We start from the raw sequence: 10,511 nt of genomic DNA on the forward strand, positions 1-10,511 counted from the left end.
AATTTCTTTTATTTTTTTTTTTTTTTTTTTTTTTTTTTTTTGCATTCCCCATTCCCCATTTAGGTTTCAAGAAATAAAATGAATGGTATGGGCTTCTTTTAAAATGGTGAGGACAGGCCTGGCGTAGTGGCTCATGTCTGTAATCCCAGCACTTTGGGAGGCCGAGACAGGCAGATCACCTGAGGTCAGGAGTTCAAGACCAGCCTGGCCAACATGGTGAAATCCCATCTCTACTAAAAACACAAAAATTAGTCAGGCATGGTGGTGGACGCCTGTAGTCCTAGCTACTAGGGAGGCTGAGGTGGGAGGATCACTCTAGCCTGGGAGGTGGAGGTTGCAGTGAGTTGAGATCAGGTCATTGTACTGTAGCCTGGGCAACAGAGCGAGACCCTGTATAAAATGAAATGAAATGAAATGAAATGAAATGAAATGAAATGAAATTAAATGAAATAAATGAAATAAAATAAAATAAAATAGTGAGAGCAAGTTTGAACCTGAGATTACGGGCATTGGAATTAGAGATAATCTGTATTTCAGTTGTGAATCACAAAGGCATTTTAAAGGAGCCTTAAAGAGGCCTGCAAAGACACCCGTGAACAGTCCTTGTCCAAGTGACTGGCATAGACACCCTGCAGGGTGTTCCACTTTTACATGGAGTTGTAGGAAAGGGACTGGTTTTGGGTGGTCTTCCCCAGCCCCGCCCCAACTCTGCCTTCAGCTCCGCCCCAGCCCACACCTCTTGATTCCCCTAAAACCTACATGTGTGTAAGGAGGTGAGAAATATTCCAGGGCTGTTCTCCTGGACCAAAATCTTCATTACAGTGTATTTTAAAAAACAAAATACATTTGTTCTTCAAGACATACCATACAAAATGTAAACATGAACAAATAGTGAATAAATTATTCTTTTCAGGCTGTGTGGAAGTTTTTCTGGATGGAGAGGATTCCATTCTCAATTCTAGTTGCCCAAGAGGCCTGAAAATTTGTTTATAAAACCCAAACTTTACCTTTTTTTTTTTTTTTTTTTTAATTGAGACAGAGTCTCGCTTTGTCGCCCAGGCTGGAGTGCAGTGGCTTGATCTTGGCTCACTGCAACCTCCTCCTCCCAGGTTCAAGCGATTTTCCTGCCTCAGCCTTCCAAGTAGCTGGGATTACAGGGGTGCACCACCACACTGGGCTAATTTTTTTGTTTTTAGTAGAGACAGGGTTTCTCCGTATTGCCAAGGCTGGTCTCAAACTCCTGAGCTCATGCGATCCACTTGCCTTGCCTCCCAAAGTGCTGGGATTACAGGTGTGAGCCACCACGCCTGGCCTCCAAACTTCCCTTATAAACACAGAATGTCCTAAAGCAGGCTGGAAGGGAACATGAGAGCATCACAAGGTTCTACTTTGTGGATACTGCAGCATACGGAAATGCAATGACAGAATCTGCCCAGAAGAGGACGTTCAGAGACCAGAGGTCTCAATCATTTCCGTTCTATAAGTCTACCTCTAGGAATTGAATATATGTTCAAGCCTTTCACCCCCAAGATGGGCGGGCAGATAGACACACACACAGTAGACACACATACTTGTGTACACCAACTTGTGACACCATTGTCACACTCACATACTCACAAGCACACTCCCACAGACAGACATTCACGCACACCCTCCACCCCCACCCCGCATGCAGCATGAGCTCTGTCCCCTCTCACCCTCCCCCGGTGGTAAGCAATAACTCATTCTTAGCACAACCCACCCAGCCCTCAAGTTCCCCCTTCCAGTGGTTCATAATTAGGCTTTGGAAGAATTTTAGATGAATGGCTTTTTAAAATTTTTTTTAATTTTTTTGAGACAGGGTCTCACTCTGTCACCCAGGCTAGAGTGCAGTGACGTGATTTCGGCTCACTGCATCTCTGCACCCCGTCCCCAGTACTCCCCACCCCCAGGCTCAAGCCATCCTCCTACCTCAGACTCCCAAGTAACTGGGACCACAGACACACACCACCACGCCTAGCTTTTTTTTTTTTTTTTTTTTTTTTTTTTTTTTTTTTTGCATTTTTAGTAGAGACAGGGTCTCACCATGTTGCCCAGGCTGGTCTCAAACTCCTGAGCTCAAGTAATCCATGCACCATGGCCTCCCAAAGTGCTGGGATTATAGGCATGAGCCACCATGTCCAGCAAGCTTTTAAAAATTTTTTTTACAAGAAAATCTCAACCCTTCTTTTATTTTACAGTTAAGAGAACCAAGATATCCTTCATTCTAAGCACACATAATTCACAAAACCCTGCATACATGAAATTGATGCACTGGGGGATGCCATTCACGTGACAAAATGACTTCTCTTTCCATATGTGGGTGTCAGTCTACATTATTCTGTGGCCAATTTCCCTTCAGACCTTGGTATTCTGGTTTAATAAGTTACATGCATTTCAGGGCATGGCCACTTTGTAAGGGATGTGTGGCCCCTGGTCACAGAGGGACTGACTACACTATTCCCCGGGCCTTTGCAGGTCTGGGGCATCAGGAAGCTGTTTCTGCTTCTGTGATCTCAGAGACCCAGCAGGGGTGGCACCTGCCATTGCAGCTGGTGGATTGACAAGGTCGTTGTTCCCATTGCCAAGGGTTCTGGTGGAATCCTCTGTGAGCCTTGCCTTGAAGGAGGTTATTTAGGCAGGGAGAGTCGAAAGCTGCCTGGCGAAGTGGCGGGTCAAGTCATGGTCGAGAGGGCTGAGGCAGGAGGATTGTTAGAGCCTGGGAGATGGAGTCTGCAGTGAGCTGTGTAGACGGACTACGCCCAGGCTGGAGTGCAATGACGTGATCTCAGCTCACTGCAACCTCTGCCTCCCAAGTTCAAGTGATTCTCCTGCCTCAGCCTTCCAAGTAGCTGGGATTACAGGCACGCACCACCACGCCGGCTAATTTTGTATTTTTAGTGGAGACGGGGTTTCTCATTGTTGACCAGGCTGGTCTCGAACTCTTAACCTGAGGTGATCCCCCCCGCTTCAGCCTCCCAAAGTACTGGGATTACAGGCATGAGCCACCACACCTGGCCCACCTCTGGCATATCTGAATGAACATTAAACCTCTCAGTCTCACTCATCTTATCTGGAAAATTGGAACAATATTTCACAATAGTGTAGAAGACGGTGTCTTAGAAGTTCTCTATAAAAGCTGCAAAGCAGCTGGCTGTATACAAATTAATTTTTCTGGAATTCACTCTTCCTATAGGGTAACAGCCCTAAAAAAAGTAATTTGTCAAAGTGGACAGGGTTTGAGTTCACCAGTGTATAAGACCTTGAACCTTCCTCACAGAGGCAGAAAGGCAGTTATGCTCTGAATTCCTGGTTCCCTACAACAAGGCAGCACCCTGTGATATTGGTCACTACTCAGTTGTCCCCCTCGGCCGGTCACTGGGGGCTGTCCAAGGCTGGTCCAGCTGTCTGTCAGGCACATTGTGACCTGAACAGCCTCCACAGTGGGCCGACGGCTCTATCCGGGACCCCTCTAGTCTGGCTTGGAGACACTGTTTTCAGTTTTGTGATATTTACTTGAGGCCCTGAGGGGTGGAAAAGCAGATCAATCAATGTGGGTGGTCTCCCTAACGGCAAAGCCCTCCGCCCACCCAGGCCAGGCCCTCCTCCTCACCACTAGGTGGCGCTTCCTCCCATTCCCTGAAGCCAGGCGGGCCTTACCGTCACAGATACTAGTTGGATTGACCCCCATGGACTGATGCCCACACAGCCTTGAGACTTCATCCAAACCTAGCCCAGCCCTCTGGGTGTCAGCCCAGGGTGGCCCACGCATCAAAGGGCGGCCTTTCAGGGCCAGAGAAGCTAAGCGTGCAATAACCCTGCTGGTCTCAGCCCTGGCTTCCAGGATGGCCACACCCAAAGGTCAGGCTGTGTTTTCTGATGTGCTAAAGAATGTCTGCAGGAGGGGGAGCTCCTCTATGTCCTGTGGCTTTCTGTTTTGCCATGGAAATACCTTCAAGGACTAGAAGGCCCTTGTCACGCCTAACTTGAACACAACTTGCTCTTGGTACCTCTCACTCATTTTCTTTTTGTGAAAACAGACAGTGTTGGGGGAGTAGCTGGGCACTGCCTCATGTACTTCAAAATTGGAGAGAACGCTGGGACTACTCTGAAACCTTCCCCCTCCAAGCCCAGGAGCCCAGTGTTCCCTCTTGGAGCCAAATGAGCCAACGGCTCAGACATGGGTGAGGAGCTGATGGAAGGGGCAAGGTTCTGGATCCTGAGGTCCGAGACTCCTGCTTCCTCTCCTCACTAGCCCTGGCTCCTGGGGCCAGCGCACCTCCTGGGGCCCACCTGTCCTCATGGCTCCTGCCCCAGAAGGCCCAGGGCAGCCTGTGCAGGTGGTCAGTGGGGGAGGCAGTCTCCCCACTGCACCCCATGGCTGTGTCCCCCAAACCTCCTCCATGGCTCCTCACCTGACCCTGAGGGATAGGGGCGCTGCATATGGTGGGATCAGAGGGTAAGGAAGTTCTGCTGCAGGTGGGAGCACAGAGATCACTGCTGGACCCTCAAGTGTCCATGGGGATCAGCCCCTCTCCTATGGCCAACTTAATTGTTCCCCCATTAATTGCCAAGCAATCAAGAAATCCATTGATTTGATTTGATTGTGTAACTGTATTGAAAACTAGATGGGGTCTGGACACCCGGCACCTCTCGCTGGCCAGGTCTTGGTCCTTCTAGTCTGTGCCTCAGCTGTTTTGCTGGCTGGGAAGAAGAAAAAAGTGACGATTGTACTGTGATTTGTGAGTGACTTTTATCACAATGCAGTGCTCAGCTCCTCTGTCACCAAAGTCTACCTCTTTTCTGGCTCTGTTTTGGATCCTGGAGGGCTGACTTAAACGAATCCTTAGTAAAGGAAAGAACCCAGCAGCCTGTCCTCAAACCAGTAGGCAGCTTCCATCCAGCCTCACAGAAAGGTGGCCCAGGAGTGACTTTATCCACATTTTCCTGCTCAGAAAAACAAACCACCATATCTAAAAAAGAGATTGACCTTGGAGTTTCCAGGAACAGAACTTAAAGGAGTGGGAAGGGGTGAGGAAGAGATAGGGAAGGAGGAAGGGAGGGAATGGGAGGAGAGAGACTCCGTGGCAATGGCAGAGAAGATTGTGGCACAGGCCACAGGTGTGTAAGCCCTGTAGACCTTCTGGGAAGCTGTGATTTGCTTTGTGATGAGATTTGTGAATAGGGGAGGCCAGTGGCCCCAGACCTGCCTAGACACTCTGCCCAGACTCCAGCCAGCCCTTTCTTGTCATTTCATGTGTTAAATCATTTAAAATGTTTATAGTAGTATATACTTATCATTTGGATACATTTTCCCCAAAGTGTGGACTGAACTAAGATAAAAGAAAAAACACAAGTTATTTTCCTAAAGTCCTTTGCCTCTTCATTTTTATATATGTCACTGACTGAGCTGCAGAGGCCTGTTTCTGGTGACATGATTCCTTCTTACGATCTTGGTATCTCACACATGTGGAGCCAAGAAACAGAAAATGAGATAGGAAGGTGCCCAGAGTTCTTGGACAGTGCTGAGCTGTAGGACTTGCTTTGCCTCCATTGGTATCTTTCAATGGCTTGTTTTGTTTTGTTGTTGTTGTTTTCAGCTCATAAATGACTTACTGGTCCCAAAAGACAGTATTGTTCAAAAGAAAAACTTCAGGTCATTTGGCGATAGTTCGGGTGCTGGGCAGACCTCTCTGCTGCATATTTGGCATATTTTCACCAGCTTGGGCGAGGGAAAGAATTTGTTGTCTAGAGTACCGTACTGGAACGCATAAAGATTAAAAAGAAGGCAACAAAAATGCTCTTGCTTTTAAAAAATGTGCAATTACAATAAGAAGACAGAATAGTGTCCAGAAAGAGACCCAAGGACACGTGTCATGGAAACCAAATGAATAAGCAGGTAAAGTATACACTTAAGAACTTTTGCAAAGTTGCTGAGGCTGAGAGACTGCTACCACAAATGAAGTGATATGAGTGATGATGTACATTTGCAGATCACTTGACAGTGTACAAAGCCTACACAAGCACTGTGTCATTCCAGAGGTCACAAGTGTGTATCACTCACTGATGAGGAGGTTGTGATGGCAGCGAGGTGGCTGCCATCTTGCCTGGTGGTCATGCAGGGATCTTATTTGCTGCTTCCTCATGAGTAAAGGGTGTTGGACACCACAAAGACTTTGTTCTGCCAACTTTGGGGCCCTTGCCCCATCTAGAGGGGGCAGAACATTTCAGTTGGAGGTGGCTTAAAGGATTACTGATAGCAGTAGATGGAGGGAGGAGTGATGACTGAAGGCTCACCTGCCTTGCATCTTTCATCTGAAAACTAAAAACTTGGGCTAGATTGGCGATTTTTTTTTTTTTTTGAGACGGAGTCTGGCTCTTTTGCCCAGGCCGGAGTACAATGGCACCATCTCAGCTCACTGCAACCTCCACCTCCCAGGTTCAAGCAATTCTCCTGCCTCAGCCTCCTGAGTAGCTGGGATTACAGGCATCTGCCACCACACTCCGCTAATTTTTTTGTATTTTTAATAGAGATGAGGTTTCACCATGTTGCCCAGGTTGGTCTTGAACTCCTGACCTCAGGTGATCCGCCTGCCTCGGCCTCCCAAAGTGCTGGGATTACAGGCCTGAGCCACCGCACCCAGCAATTGGTGGGTTTTCATTCCTGGCTCCATATAAGAATCCTCGGCGTGGCTGTAAAAACTACCAATACCCATACCACACTTCAGACCAGCTGAATGGGAACCTCTCAGCTTGGACACTGATTTTGTTAAACTCTCCCTAAGTGATTCTCAGGGGGAGCAGGATTAACAGCCATTGGCTGGATGCTCTGTAAAGTGATTTCTAGCTCTGTCTAACGTCTGGGGGCTGGGTTAAAACAGCATCTGGTGGGAATGGGCGACGAACAGAAGTGATGGAGAAGGCTGCACCTACCTAGTATTTCTACTTTTGGGGAAGTTGGTTGAGATTAGCTCTGGGCACACATGTAAAACCCAGTGTACTGGATTATACAGAGTCTCCTCAAAATTCGTGTCTACCCAAAGCCTCTGAATGTGACCTTATTTGGAAAAAGGGTCTCTGCCGAGGTAATTGGTTAAGTTCAGATGAGGTCATACTGGATTAAGGTGGGCACTAAGCCCAGTGTGACTCATGTCCTCAGAAGAAGAGAAGACACACACAGAGGAGAAGGCCATGTGAGAATAGAGGATGAGGCTGGAGTGAAGCTGCCACAGCCAAGGAAGGCCAAGGATGGTCAGCAACTGGCAGAAGCTGGGAAAGGCAAAGAAAGATTCTTCCTTCCAGCCTTCAAAGGGAGCATGGCCCTGCTGACACCTGGATTTGAGACTCATGGCCTCCAGAATGGTGAGAGAATAATACACTTCTGTTGTTTTCATCCACCCAGTCTGTGGTATTTTGTTACTGCAGCCACAGGAAACCAAGCCACCTGGTGAGGTTTGGGTCTCAAGACAGCTGAATCACCTCGTCATTGCTTAGCAATGAAAGATGCTAGAGCTGATAGCACAGCTAACATGAGAGGAAAGCTGGGCTGTCAGGAGAGCTGTGTCCTGTTTCCAGGCACAGCAAGGACAGCTGGATTCAGACTGAGGCAAGACCTGAAATGGATGCCCTGTTGGAGAGCATTGGTGATTTACCCCACAGGTAACCTTTGGCTCATTTTGTGCTACAGGAAAGGTGAGCAGATGGGAAGTAGCTGAAAGACTTGAGTTTTGGTCTTGCCTCTGTCACTTCTGGCTGTGTGGCTCTGGGAAAAATAGCTCATGTCTCTGGACCTTGGTTCCTCATTTGTCAAATGCAAGAACTAGATGACATAATCTGCTATGCAGTTTCCAGCTATTAAGTTCTAAACGCTGGGCCAGAGAGAGACAGGTTTAGCATTAGTAATAACATGTGAGAATAGTCCCCCAGGCATAGGAATGCATCATGCTCCTTGCAGCTCATGCCCCAGATCTGATTCTGAGTTCAGACATTGTTAGCCACTTGCTTTAGGGATTTTTGGTGGACATGTTGCTTTCTGGTATAGCTACTCCCAAATTTAGGACATTGATGTAGTCTGTGACTAAATTAGCAATGTCTAATCATTTGATTGTCTAACATCAAAGAAGGATTAATCACCCACAAGATCTAATGAACTTCTTTTCCTAGAACACGTTCTACATGATCAACAAGACCTTTGATGAACCAAACAGCCAGAGATCTTATGAGCCTTTCCCAGGACCCCCACTACCCACCTCTCAGCCATGCAGCAATTTACCAGGCCTGTATGTAAAACAAGCTCTGACCCTGAGGATTCACCTTGAGGGGAAAAGTGGATACAGAAAACGTGGATATGGAGAAAATGTGGATACGTTTCCTCTCTGCAGTTCCTAGGATGTTGCATTAGTTTTCTGTGTCACATAACCACAAACTTAGTGGTTTAACACAACATGTATTTATCATCCCACAGTTTCCATGAGTCAGGAATCTAGGCAAGGAATAGCTGGGACTTCTGCTCAGGGTGTCACTGGCTAAACTCGAGGTCAGCCCAGGGTTGTGATTCTGATGTGAGACTCAAAGATGGCTTCCAAGCTCACTGGCTGCTGATGGAATTCTGCTCTTTGCATTTGTGGGACTGAGGGCCTCAGCTCTGACAGACCACTCCCTTGCCACGCAGCCTTCTCCATAACATGGCAGTTTGCTTCTTCAAGGCCGACGGGAGAATGTCTCTGCCGCCTCAAATCTTTCCAGCTTTCTCCGTTTCTGACCTCTAGACCTTCTTTCAAAAGGCTCGCATGATTAGGTCGGCGCCTCCCAGGATAGGTAGGCTCCATTCTGATTAACTTGAAGTCAACCAATGAAGTGAGGCTGATAGGGGATAATGTACCAAAACAAAGTCAACTGATCAGGAACTTCAGTGACATATGCAAAATCCCTTCTCCTTTGCCCTGGAATGCAGGCTAGTCACAGGAGTGGTATTGCATCGCATTCACAGGTCCTACCCACCCTCGAGCGTGGGAGAGTTATACAGGGCATGAACACCGAGGCGTAGGAATCTTGGGGTCATCTTCAAATTATCCTGCTAGAGAAGAGTCTGGGGATCTGTGATAACCCTTCCAGGGGAAGTCGCCCTCATCAATACACAAGCCAGGGCTGAGATCAGTCGGGATAGTAAAACCTCACTTTTCAGGGGGTCCCAGGCCATACCCTAGCATCAGCTGTCTGCTGCACATCTTCTTGGCAAATCTCCTCGAGACACTTTTACTTCTAATCCTTAGGCTCAAACACCTGCGGAGCGGGAAGTACGACATTTCCGCGAAGTCCTCTTCACTTGAGTCCCAGGTCCCTCTGACAAAGCAGGAGTTTGTTGACCTTCTAGTCCTGGCACCAAATGTACCTGTTTACTCAGCGTTTGCCAGAGGGTGGGGAGAGAGGGTGGAGAAGAAGGAAGGGCTGTTTTGCAGTTGGTCAATGACATGCTTTGTTATAATTTCTCTTCATGTTGTGCAGGTGGCCAAGTGTCTCGGGTACAAGGTAGACAGATTTCTCCCCCTTGGTCTTCCCTGCATTCAGTCCGCAGCCAGTGGGTCACATTCAGAATAATAATAGGAATAATAAAGGTCACAGTTCCTGCTGTGGTAGGAAAGATTATCTTTAGAAAGAAACAAATAGTCTGGGAGGAGTTACATGGAGTTTAGAGAAACAAAACAGACACTGATTCGCCCTCATTCCCTGAGTTTCATTCCGTGTTATTCATCAATGCCTGTTTGATGGTTTCAAGTCTTGATGCATCTTCCGTTGTTCATCTTTTGGCCATGGATACTCTTGGATTATGCATCCAAACCAAGCATAGTTTTTCAAGCCACAAGACTTGTGGGGGTAATGGACTGGGTTTCTCTTACTAGTGTTGCAAGACACTTCAGAATCATAAGCCTATGGATTTTGTTTGTTTGTTTGTTTTATTTTGTTTTTTGAGATGGAGTCTTGCTCTGTCATGCAGGCTGGAGTGCAGTGGCACAATCTCAGCTCACTCAACCTCTGCCTCCCAGGTTCAGGCAATTCTCCTGCCTCAGCCTCCTGAGTAGCTGGCATTACAAGCGTGCACCATCATGCCCAGCTAATTTTTATATTTTTAGTAGAGATGGGGTTTCACCATGTTGGCCAGGCTGGTTTTGAACACCTGGCCTCAAGTGATCCACCTGCCTTGGCCTCCCAAAGTGGTGGGATTAGTTGGTCACTATGACTGGCCAAGCCGATGCATTTTAAATCACGAGGACATGAAAATCTCTGTCAAAATAAGAATGCTGAGTTGGAGAGTGGAGGCAAAAATGGCACTCTGGGTTTGTGTGGACACAAGAACCAAGAGAGGCCTCCTTGTAAAATGAAATGTGTCAGAGCAGACACTACATGGCCGGAGACCTAGTCCTCAGACCTCAGACTTCTTAGTGCTAAATGAGAAATTTGGCCTACACATTGTCTCCAAAGTCTTTTTTTAGCAG

The sequence above is a fragment of the Rhinopithecus bieti genome, unplaced genomic scaffold (genome assembly GCF_001698545.2).
Source record: "Rhinopithecus bieti isolate Rb0 unplaced genomic scaffold, ASM169854v2 scaffold_13207, whole genome shotgun sequence".
Classification (NCBI taxonomy): domain Eukaryota; kingdom Metazoa; phylum Chordata; class Mammalia; order Primates; family Cercopithecidae; genus Rhinopithecus; species Rhinopithecus bieti.